Below are 11,555 nucleotides of genomic sequence, written 5' to 3' on the forward strand. Positions count from 1 at the left end.
TTTATTTTATGGATAATGTGCTAATACTATTCTATCACACCTTTTCAGTGTTGGAATTTAAATCTGTTGACAAACAGCATCACTTGCAAATACCCTTATGCAGAGGATGAAGCACCAAGTCAGCCCACTGACATTCCTGCCATGGTTTACTTCAATCACTGAATTCCAGTGCAAGGGAATGGTGGTTTCTTCCTTCCTTGGCTGGGAAGCAGAGATGTCAAAAAATAAAACATGCTCTCTTTGGCTCTGAAGACTTCAATTATATCCATGGCAGTCCTTTAGGAAGCACATCCAGCACAAGGATACACATGCCTCAACTGGCCTGTCTCCCCCACTACTACCCTCAACCTGCTCTAAAGTGAGCTTTGGAACAGTACACAGACTTTTCTAAAGTAGCAGCTCTTCACCTAAAGGATATTTCAGTACTCTTCATGTATTGTTTTGGAGAAGGCACTACCATGTCATTTTATTTAGTTTGTGATTACACTAATTGCACACTATCTGAAAAAAGTTACTGAAGAATTATGAGCTTATTGATGATCAACTGTTTTTTCACAAAACCACAGTGGTGAAGCACAGCACCTGAAAGGGCCATTTGCCACTAGTTTAACAGACCAGGTGTTATAGAAACACATGAAACAGACTAGCTGGAGTTCCCAGTTCTGAAAAAGCCAAGCATCAGTTCTCATCCAAAGAGACACTATGGCCAAAGCCCTCAAAAAGCGCAAGGTCTACTGAAATGGAAGTTCTAATGGCAGAATCTTTTTCCTTTCTAATTACCTGTGCTAAAACTTTAAAGATTACACATTTTAGGGAATGCTAACTATCCCATACCTTAGATTACAGAATGTAGGTTTTAGGCAAGATGAACATTTTAACAACTGGGATGCTGGATTTATGAATTACTAGTGCTGTATTAAATTGTGAAAATATAAATCTTCACTGCTTTAGTCTGTAGCACTGAAGTGTGCTTATACTACTGCTGTACTATTGACAGGTACCTGAACCAGCTCAGAAACTGGAAGCCAGCTGCACTAATTTGTTCTGCCCAGAAAGAGCAATCAGCCTGACAGAGCACAGCCAGGACTGCCTTATCTTTAGGGCCTAACTCAGTTTACATGGCTTAATAGCAACACACTGCATTTCAAAATGTACTCATCAGGAGCTAGTTCAGGTGTTTTTATGCCATGCTACACAGCCACAACAAATCTCAATGCTTTGTATTTCTGGGAGTATGTTTGTGACATATCTAATCAATGCTAACTATTTGTTAGCATTAAATATCTAAATGACATAAGTGCCTCTATAGGAACACATAAATAAAGAGTTCATTTACTGTGTCACTGTGTGTAGTAAGCATAAAAGTTTGATCTGCCTACATCAGTCAAATCCTGTTTGAAGTAAGGTTTAGTTACTATGATAAACTTTTACAGCAGTAATAAATCTGCTATATTTCCATTAACTTCTTTAGTTTCCCTCAAGACAACAGCATTAAAAAGGAAGCTCCTCATTCACCTATAGTGCATTTTGGAGAAAGAAAAGAAAAAAGCCAGGAAAAAAGTCACTTCAAGGGAGATAACTACTGCCTTTAAGTATCTGTGCGCCCCAGATGCTATCCTACTAACTGTGCTTTTAAACCCATTTCATAACCACTTTGCAAATATTTTGAAAGTATAACTGCTCCGGCATTACTGTGAGAAATACTAAATGCAGAGAAACCTGTGTGGAGCCCACCTGCAAAGAATGCACTCCAAAAGTACCTAAGAATTGGAAGTGCTCTTCATCATACAGGGGCAGAAAACTGCAGCTGCCTGAAGATTCTTGAAGCAACAATTTCAGGGGCTTCCTTGCACAGAAACTTGGAAGGTGCCAGAACTTTGGCTCTTAAAGGATGCACAAAGATAATGCCTTCTTGTAAATTAAGATGACGGTATATATATTTTTAAGTAGTAATTAAAGATATGCCTAATACAGAAAACATGCATTTTAGCATTCGACTTTGTTCTTTTAGAAAAGAACTTTTCAGAAAACAAATCAAGCCCTACATTTCTCCAAGAGCAAAGAGAAAGCAATGCTAAAGTTGTATAGCCTCACATAGCAGAAAACAGCGTTCTACTGTTGTCTACAAATTTTTTAGACAAGCACCATCCAAACCCCATTTTTATGAGCATTATACGAATTCCTGACTTCTCCTCGAAAATTACGCACAGATGGAGCTCCAAAACCCCTAGACGTATCCCATAGAAACAGAAAAAAAGAATCTCCACCTACTCCTGCGTATCCCATCATCACGGCCGCTGCCCGCTGCCCCCCCTTCCTTGCAAGACCTCGGTATTCCACGGCCAACAAACGCAGAAGGGTGCGAGTAAGAACAGGTTTACGGAGAATCATCGCGCCACTTCCCCGTTTCCCACAGAATTAACGTCCTCCTCCCTCCTACCCTGTCTCACATTCACTCCATCATAAAATTGTTAATGAAAACGCTCCAAGCCCTGACAACGGCTCTAGAGTTGGGGAAACACACGCTCTTATCCACATCTACAATAAACTAAAAGTATTAAAAGGGTAGAAAACAACTCCCCATAAATCCACTATGCCCCGAGAGCCGTGTGGCACATCCAGCACAGCGCGGTCCTTCAAGGACACAGAGGAGTCAAAAGCTGGAGGCGGGGGGGTGGGGGGGGGGAATTGCTCTTCGGGCAGTCGCCTGCCCCGACACACGCGTTTCCGTAGCACCTGAGGTGACGGTGATCCGTAAGGGTGTGCCAGTGGGTGGGTACTGCTGCCCGCCTTGACCAACTACATGTAAGCGCTGGTTGCAGCACAGTGTAATTTAATGTGCTTATAGCAATTCAGAGCAATTAGTGCTGGGAGATTATTAAACCGGTTAATACAACCGTCCTCGGCACCTGGAGCTGCCCGCAGGAGTGCGGCTGGCCAGCTGTCTCTCACCTGGTGGTCCCAGGCCAAGGCCTTGCAGCTCACCCTGAGGCGAGGAGCGGGGCATTGACCCGGTGGCCTGGAGGAGGCAGTTGGAAATTCCCAGGGCTTCAAGGCATAGGTTTAACCCCGCACTGAAAAGCCTAGAGAGCATTGCATATAAGCCCCATGTCCAAAACAGAGGTGGGGATTGCTGCAGGTGCCAGGGAGAGGCGGAGGCTCTTCCTTCCAACCTTCAAGTTGTGTCTTTCTCCCATAGAAGAGCTGTCCCAAATTTGTGCCTACATATCCCAGAAGCACACTCACCTTTGTCATTTTTCTTTCTTAGGAAAAAAAAGATGTCATGAAACTTGAGTTACCTCTACTGCAGCTGCCCCATTTTTTATGGGTATCATTTTTACAGCAGGCTGAATCTCTACAAGACATATGCTGGAAAAGCTCTGTAAGTATGTATTTGCTTCTAAAAATGCCATTCTGAATTTCACACAGTGATGACATCTTTCTGACACAGCATGTGACATTGCTGCACAATTTGGTTCTTCTGGAGAGGCTAAAAATAAGCATTCAGCCACTAAACTGGATTCATATTTCAGTCAAGAGTTTTAGTTGTCTCTCCATTTTGCTACTGTTTCAATGGTCTAGTGCAGGACTAGAATTTTCCTAGTGAAGACGATAGATGCCATTTCCCTCTCAAACCTGCAGGAGTAAGACAAGCCGCTGCTAGAGAGTTATTTGTAACATGACTGCTGTTTATCAGTACAAGCAATGAACCACCTCATTTTCCTTACTAGTATTAGGATATGAAAGGTAAACCAGGTTCTGTCCCATCTGCAGTAGCTAAGGAGACAAATCCAAACTCAGGGTTCTGCTCTGCTTCTTCAGTCCCTGTTACAAAACCAGTTCTCAGTGATTCAAGGTATTGCAGCATCCCCCTTTTGTGGCATCACCGAAGGCTAACTCCTGACAGAAAAGAAACCTTGGGCCAAGAGATCGTATGCAAATGCTCTTCTGTAGCTATGCAACATTACTAAGCCAGACCCAGCAGAAATTGTGCAACCTTGCAGCCATCGCTGCAGAAGCACTGGCGTGTCTCACATCTCAGTAGAATAAATCAGACTCTATGCAGCTTCCTACTGCCACTGCAGAGTTATTTCTGGCAGCCAAGCCAGCTGGTTTCAAGCAGCAGACAGGAGCGCAGATGTGTGTAGACTTTCACGATAGCAACAAGAAAGTGCCAACAGACTTTATTTGCTTTGTCAACAGTAAGACTGAGATGAATTGGAGGTGAGATTGTAAGCAGGATAAGCCAGTAAAGTCTTTCATGAAAGTCTTGCGTGTGTGCTTCAGTGCCGTATTGATTGCCCAGCCTGTGAGTATGAACAAAACATGGTCAAGCCAGATTAGCCACAGACTTGCCTGAGCGTATCTCCCCAGTCGTCTACTGTCACTGTAGCAATCTCAGAATTGGGGTTGTCTGAGTCTTTCCAGTTCTTGGCATGTTGGTCACATCTGCATTTTTAGCAGCTAAAAGAGATTTGTACTAACTCAAGGAACTAAGTTTTTTTTTTGTGAAACTTCACTGGTTGTGGAGAAATGTTAGGAATGCTGCTAGCCTCAGTTTCTTTGAACATAAGCATTTTAATAAAGGCTGCCTAAATGCTCTGTTTGGTCCCCAAGCTACCAATATTCCACAAGGTTTGGTTTCTGTTTTCTTTCCCCATTGAAAATTATGAGGTAAGAAATACAAATAGGAGTCTCCTCATTTACGTACACTGCAATATTGAGAAGAATTCTCAACTATTTTAAACTTTCTAAAGAAATAATGTATTGAGTGTTCTGTGTAGGTGTGTGGGTCTCTACATTTCTGTGCTGTTTCTGCTTAAAATGCTGCCAGCCAGGCTAATGTTCTCAGTGGTGTTTGAGTGATGGAACAGGGAGAAAAGTGAGTTGCTGTATTTTCTAATGCAAACTTAAAAACAACCAACCAAATATAACCTCCTTTGCTGTCTTGACTTGTGCTTTAGAATACCATGAAAACACAAGCTAGAAACAGGTTTTCTTTTTAGTGTGGTTCAGGTAGAAGCGGTAGCAAGCTGATGCCTATGCATTTTTAACAGTGGGCTCTGCTGACAGGCTAGGGGTACTGCTGTTTACAAACTATACTCAGGTACATGCTATGATTTGAAAGTCAAGATACGTAACATTTAGTATGAATAAAGCCAGAGCATTGAGAATTCTAAACAAGAGGCAAGTATTTTCTTGGCTGCATTTCTTGAATGAAGTGAAAACAGTGGTCTTTAGTTCCCTGAAAACAAATTATTTAATTTAGTACATTCTTAGTAACAAAAACACCAAATGATTTAAGGTATTGTTTGCATAACATTTAAACTAAAAATATGCTATGCAAACAATGAGGATTCTAAAATGGACACTCAACAAACAAATGTTCACTCACTGTTTTAATCAGATCCTGGACTCCCTGAAACATTGTAGTTAAAAACATCCTTAATTTTGTCATAAAGGACTAGCAAAGGACATTGGAGGGTGCTCCACATAAGAAAGCATTAAGCCCCTCTCATGTGCGTATATTCATAAAGCAGTCAGTGGTTCCTTTATATTGACATTCAGTTCCCCCTCTCTGCACACAAATAACAAGGACAAATCATCACTGCACTGAGAAGGAAACTCAGATGCCTAGCAAAATTTATCTTTCTTTAGTAAAGAGCACTAGAGAACTTTTCCCTAATGTTTCTCATACTGCAAAGGTGTGATCTTTTACCTAATAAATATTCATCTGATGTAGTGCTCTGTTAGTTGGTTCCAATAGCTAAATTTAGAAGGGCTGTGATCCTTCTTCCAATGCTGCTTTTAAGCTTTACTGGGCCAGTAGAAGGCTTAGGAATTAAATGAGGTCACCCCAGCCAGTCCTAAGGGTGCTCTAAATTGTTTCAATGCTATTAAAATTTCCAGAGCTCATTTTTTTCCTTCTTTAGTACCACTGAAATATTTTTACACCTTGTGGAGTTCAGTTCATTAGTAATCAATAGAGTCCTCTAAAAATTGTTAAGGTCTTGACTAGCACAATAACATTTATGTTATTGGAAGGTTAAGATGAAGTGCAGTTCAGTTTTCATCTAGCCCACCTTGTTTCTGAGCATTAATTTGCCTGACAAATAAAAACAAAGCAGAAGGGAGGGTTTGTTGGGTAGAGATCTCAGCACTATCTTCACTAAAACTTGCTTCAGGTGCTTACAGATGAAGGAACTAATGGGTGACAAGCAGTGAATGCTCACATGCACACAACATCATCATTTCTGTACAAGTTAGAGCTAAGGAAATTAACCCTCCCTTCGGCTTTTCTCAAGCACAGTGGGAGTGACAACCAGGCCAGCTGCTTTAAGTCTTGAAAATCTCAGCAGTGGGCCAGAGACAGCCCAGAGGAACCATGTGTGGCCATGCTCTGCACAGCAGAGTGCTTGGAATGGGTTGCCCAGAGAAGCTGTGGCTAACCCATCCCTAGCAGTGCTCAAGGCCATGTTGGATGGGGCTTGGAGCAAACTGCTCTAGTGGAAGGTGTCCCCGCCCATGGTAGGGGGTTGGAACTGGATGAGCTTTAAGGTCCCTTCAAACCCAGACAAGTCTGGGATTCTATGAAATATGCCCACTCTGGAAGCTGGCATAGTGAAAACATCAAATCTTTCAGATATTCTTGAGTAACCCCACAGCTCTGATAAAGCATTTTTTTTGTAGATGTACTTGGTAAACTGTCAAACAACTCCTTTTCTGGAACTGCAGTCTCTTCAGGATCCTACACCTGTGTTAGGAACTGGCACTGTTTCTTGTCTTCGCTAGTGAAAAACACATACTTTTTTTTTTTTTTTTTTGAGTGGTTAACTAAAATCCCTCTCTTCATGTGAAATTCGGCTGAAGACACTAGTTTTTACTTACTTTTTTTTTTAACTTAAATCAGCTACACTGTAAGTTGAATCCACCTGTAATGTCAAAGTAAGGTTTTAGACTGTCTATAATGTCAGAAACATAACCTTGCCTACTTTAGGCCTTTGTGATGTGCTCTGCAGCTAATAACATGATGTTTGAAATTTCTGATGAAGCAAGTCTCATGTTTTATAATGTCCTCTGTTAGGAATTAAGGTATGAGATCACTACAGATTTCCTGAATTTAATGCATATAGGAAATAAATCTGTGGTAAATATTCACATGAATCAATATAAATAAGCATAGTAACCTAGCTAAAAAACATTTTAAATATGTTGGTTTGAATTGACATGATATATGCAAATTAAAAGATACTTGGTTGTTACTGCTTAGTTGAGAAATCAATTTTGCTGAAGGCAGTAACTGTGCTCATTATTTCAGGAAGTTATTCCATCTGGCAAATACACTTTCAAGGAATAAAAGGTGCTATATTTAATTCAGGGCTTGCTCTTGAATCAGAAGCAGCATCATTATAAGAAACTGATAAAAATCATACTAATCAGCTTTATTTGTACCTGAAACTTCAGAACAACATGAGACACCACATGAAATATATTTATACATCCACAACATATATTCGTCCTCTCATTCTCACCTTTTGCGCTAGTAAACCCATTATCTTACTTCAGATGATTAGAATTTATGTTTTTAATAATCTTGATACTATCCACTATCCTAATAGAAAGCTGATTACCAGAAATGCAGTCAATTCTTTGTGAAGGTCTCAAGAGGCACAGGACTTGGGAATAAAGACAGCATTAACTGTGGGCCTGCTGCTGATTAAGCAGATAAAGCGGAATCTGAAGACAGTGAAATCATACTTAGTCTGAAAAAAAGAATTCTAATGGTGCTAATGGTCTTTGCTCACTGTGAGCTTCAAGGTTCCTGTTATTTAGGACAGATTACCAGTGGTATGCAGGCATTATGCAATAATTCAAATATCCCCTGGGGTATTTTTGAAAGCACCTAAACAAGTTCTATGCCAACATATATTATGCTTTTGAGTTTCTGGAATATCAAGAGAAAAGATACTCTTGAAACAAAATGTAGAGACACTTCTTTGGAACTCTCAAGTCCTTTCTAGTACCAGATGGCACAGCGTCCTTAGGGATGCAGGGGACAAGGTCCTGATTTTTCAATAGTGTATTTGCGGGGTTTTTATTTTGTGTTTGAGGATGATCTTCATAGCAAGAATTTTTATTCTGAAGTGTACTTCTGAACTACCTAGTAAACTTACGTGCTGCAACAAGATCCAGCATTAATTGCTCATAACGAAGTGTAATAGCAATCACATGCTCAGAAGTAATTCTCAGCTTGTACTGAGCTTTGAAGATCACTGATCCTACCTCACACCTGGGGAGCAGTTGTGTGACACAAAGGCTGTTCTTACGACCCCATTAGCTGAGATAATAAAGGATATTATTCTACCCACAAACTTGTCTTACTCCAGATATCTGGCTTCTGAGTGGGAAAAAGAAAACAGATCCTGTTTTTCTGCTAAAAGCTCTCACCAAGCTGTGAACATACTTTTACCAGGCTCCCACAATATTATTACTTCATTTTACTTCTTGTCTTTCTGGAGATGTTTCCACTTTTCTCAGTACAGTCTCATCTGCTGTAAGGCTAGGCAGGGCTTCAGTTACCACAACTAACTTCTAAAATCTCAGAAGTAATTTTCAGAAAAGGGTTGCAAGCTAGACCGTACGTGCATCATCGTGTCTCCTGACAAAGAAGAAGACAGCATTCTGGAGGATGTAGTCACAACTTGAGCAATGAAAAAAGAAAGAATCAATGGAGTTTCTTTTGGGTTTGGCAATAATTAATCCAAAATAAACCAAAAATGGACACCTGTACAAATTCTATAAAATGTTTGCCAAATCCAGGGCATCTTTAGTATAATTTTGATAATTTCTCTCAATTCTACTGTAAAATGATTTGGCTCTTCAGCCGTATATTCTATTGACCACAAGTAACTGTCAAGACAAAAGCTGTAACTAACATTCTCACTAGTTCCCAATTGTCCTGGTTTCAGCTGTAACAGTTATTTTTCTTCTAGTAGCTGCTGCAGTGCTGTGGTTTTGCTTCAGTCTGAGAACAATGTTGATAAACCACCAGTGTTTCTGGTTGATGCTAAGTAATGCTTACTCCGATCAAGGACTTTTCACTCTCATGCTCTGCCAGTGGGAAGGGGCACGAGAAGCCAGGAGGGAGCAGAGACAGGACACCTGACCCAAACTAGTCGAAGGGGTATTCCATCCACAGCACCTCATGCCCAGTATATAAACTGGGGGGGTTACCTGGAAGGGCAAATTGATGCTTAGTTTGGGGTGGGTATCGGTTGGTGGGTGGTGAGCAATTGTATTGTGCATCACTTGTGTTTTCTGAACTTACCTGTCTTCTTTTGTTGTTTCCTATTATTATTGGTATTCTGTTATCACTTTATTTTACCTTAGTTATTAAATTGTCCTTATCTCAACCCATGGGGTTTATATTCTTTCAACTCTCTTCCCCATACCAGCTAATGGAGGAGGGGAAGGGGAGGGATGAGCAAGTGGCTGCATGGTGCTGAGTTACTGGCTGGGCTTAAACCATGACACTAATAAGTATTTCAAATACCGTGACAAAGATTTTAAATGTGTGCATTTTCACTTTTAACTTTAATGGTGGCAAAACATCCAAAATAGGAGGCTTGGAATACAATGATTCTCTGCACTGAAACACCAAAACCCCAATGCAGGCCAGGAAAGTCCATCTGTTTCCAGTTTTAACAATACAGTCACCAAGTCCTTGAACTGTTGCTCACCAGCACCTAATGTAAAAGAAATTTATGCACACTGTCAGACATTACAGAAGATCTTTTAGTACAAACTACTTCACGTGACTGAAACATAAACAGCATAGACAATTGTTTTGGCCACTTATGAAGAAAGCATAAAGAAATACAGCCACATGGATGGATGAAGACAGTTTATTCAGATAGTGGTATCCAGTTTCTGAAGCACTTTCAGGTCGAGTAACTGCTATTCCAGTTTTGTCCTCATTCAGCAGAATGCTTATGTATGAATTCTCCTGCTCTTTTTCCAGAAAGACTTTTTTTTTTTTTTCCCTGTGTAATACCATGCTTTCACTTCCTCCACACACATTCTTACTCATTTATTAGAATTTCTCATTTCAGCACTTTGCTGTAGTGGATCACAAGCCCTAAGCTGTGACGAACTTAAAAAAATCCACTTATATCCATAGATTTTTCATATGTTTCTGCATACAATGGGTAACTTCACCCAAGCTCTTAGCATTCTTTCTCTACAGCGGAAAACACAGCAAGCAATAAGCTAGTCTTTGAAGGAAGAATTACAAACTGTACACCTTCTTGTACTAAAGATACAATGAAAATATTAATTCAGCACAAGTACAGGGCACAAAAAGCAATCGGTAAAGTCAAGCTGCCAATTCCTAGGACAACCTTGCGCAGCACAGACAGCAACTAAAGTCACCTTGTCCCAGTGCAGGTGCACTAGGAAAGCCAACAACAATACAGAGATTTCTGTCTCTGCTGCAGGGCCTTACAGGCACTGTTTTAGGGACATTAGTTTTATCTTTGAATGAATGAAACATATATCCAAAGACATATGCTTTACCAAAAATCTTTGTTGAAAATCTTCACTTGATAACACAGAGTGGTCATTAGCTCTTTAAATGATACCACATAAAACCATAAGGTAGCAAAAAATAAACTCCTCTAGTTTTTGGCATCCACAATTGGCAAAATTCAGGTAAATTTTTCTATATAGAATCTAAAAATAACAGTCTTAAAGTAAGACCTATGCTGGAGTATTTCAAAATTTCCACTTCTAAAGATTCTCTGGCTATTCTTATATTTATTAAAAATGTATTTGTAAGCCATTTTCTTTTTTCAACTTTGGGATTATGTGGTGCTCTTGTGACCCAGATAGCTGATAACATCTTTTGCATCTGTAATCATCCAGTCCTTCACATGGATCTCCCCGACAGAACTGTGCATCAATTCTCCATGATGAGGGAATGAGAAAACATAAAAATCAATATACTTACTTTCACTGTGGCCCATACTGTTTATCAAATAAGAAAAAAAAAAGCCTACCACAGCAGAAGAAACATTTTGCATCACATTTGTAGGTGGTGATCACAGCTATGATGCTTAAATGCTTTGATGATTAAATGCTGTGATGATTAAATAGCATTTCAGGTACACGGTGTATAGTAAATGCAGACTGTGTAGATGTACCCCAAATCACTTTTTATTTGCTGGTTCAGTAACAGCAGTGATGTAGCTGTAGTAGCGTGGAGTCCAGCATAGCTTAACTGCACTAATATTTTATCAGCTGTACAGAAGGCTTTGCAACCTGCCTTAGCTCATGTTGCTGTATGAACAGTTGCTAGTAGAGGCAGCAGAGGGGGCAGCTGCAACCTCAAGATGCTTGGCTGTGCCCATACTACCTTCAATACAGAGTCTGGTGTGTAGATGTAAACTATCTTCTTTAACAGAAAGTCCCATGTACTTTACAGTCTAAAGGTTTTAGTAATTATTATTTGTTTTAAAGATAATCCATCTAAGCAAAATCTAACACAAATACCTATA

At 40.0% G+C, this 11,555-nt stretch overlaps 1 long non-coding RNA gene across 1 annotated transcript; it reads left to right on the plus strand.

The window, feature by feature from the left end:
• Positions 1 to 3,066: 3,066 nt before the first annotated feature.
• Positions 3,067 to 7,044, plus strand: LOC134161387 (uncharacterized). Its single transcript, XR_009963957.1, has 2 exons — positions 3,067 to 4,882; positions 6,691 to 7,044. It is a non-coding gene; the product is annotated as an uncharacterized LOC134161387 (long non-coding RNA).
• Positions 7,045 to 11,555: the final 4,511 nt, after the last annotated feature.

Source organism: Pezoporus occidentalis, unplaced genomic scaffold, assembly GCF_034315485.1.
Source record: "Pezoporus occidentalis ecotype Australia unplaced genomic scaffold, CSIRO_AGI_Poc_V1 ctg172, whole genome shotgun sequence".
Lineage (NCBI taxonomy): Eukaryota > Metazoa > Chordata > Aves > Psittaciformes > Psittacidae > Pezoporus > Pezoporus occidentalis.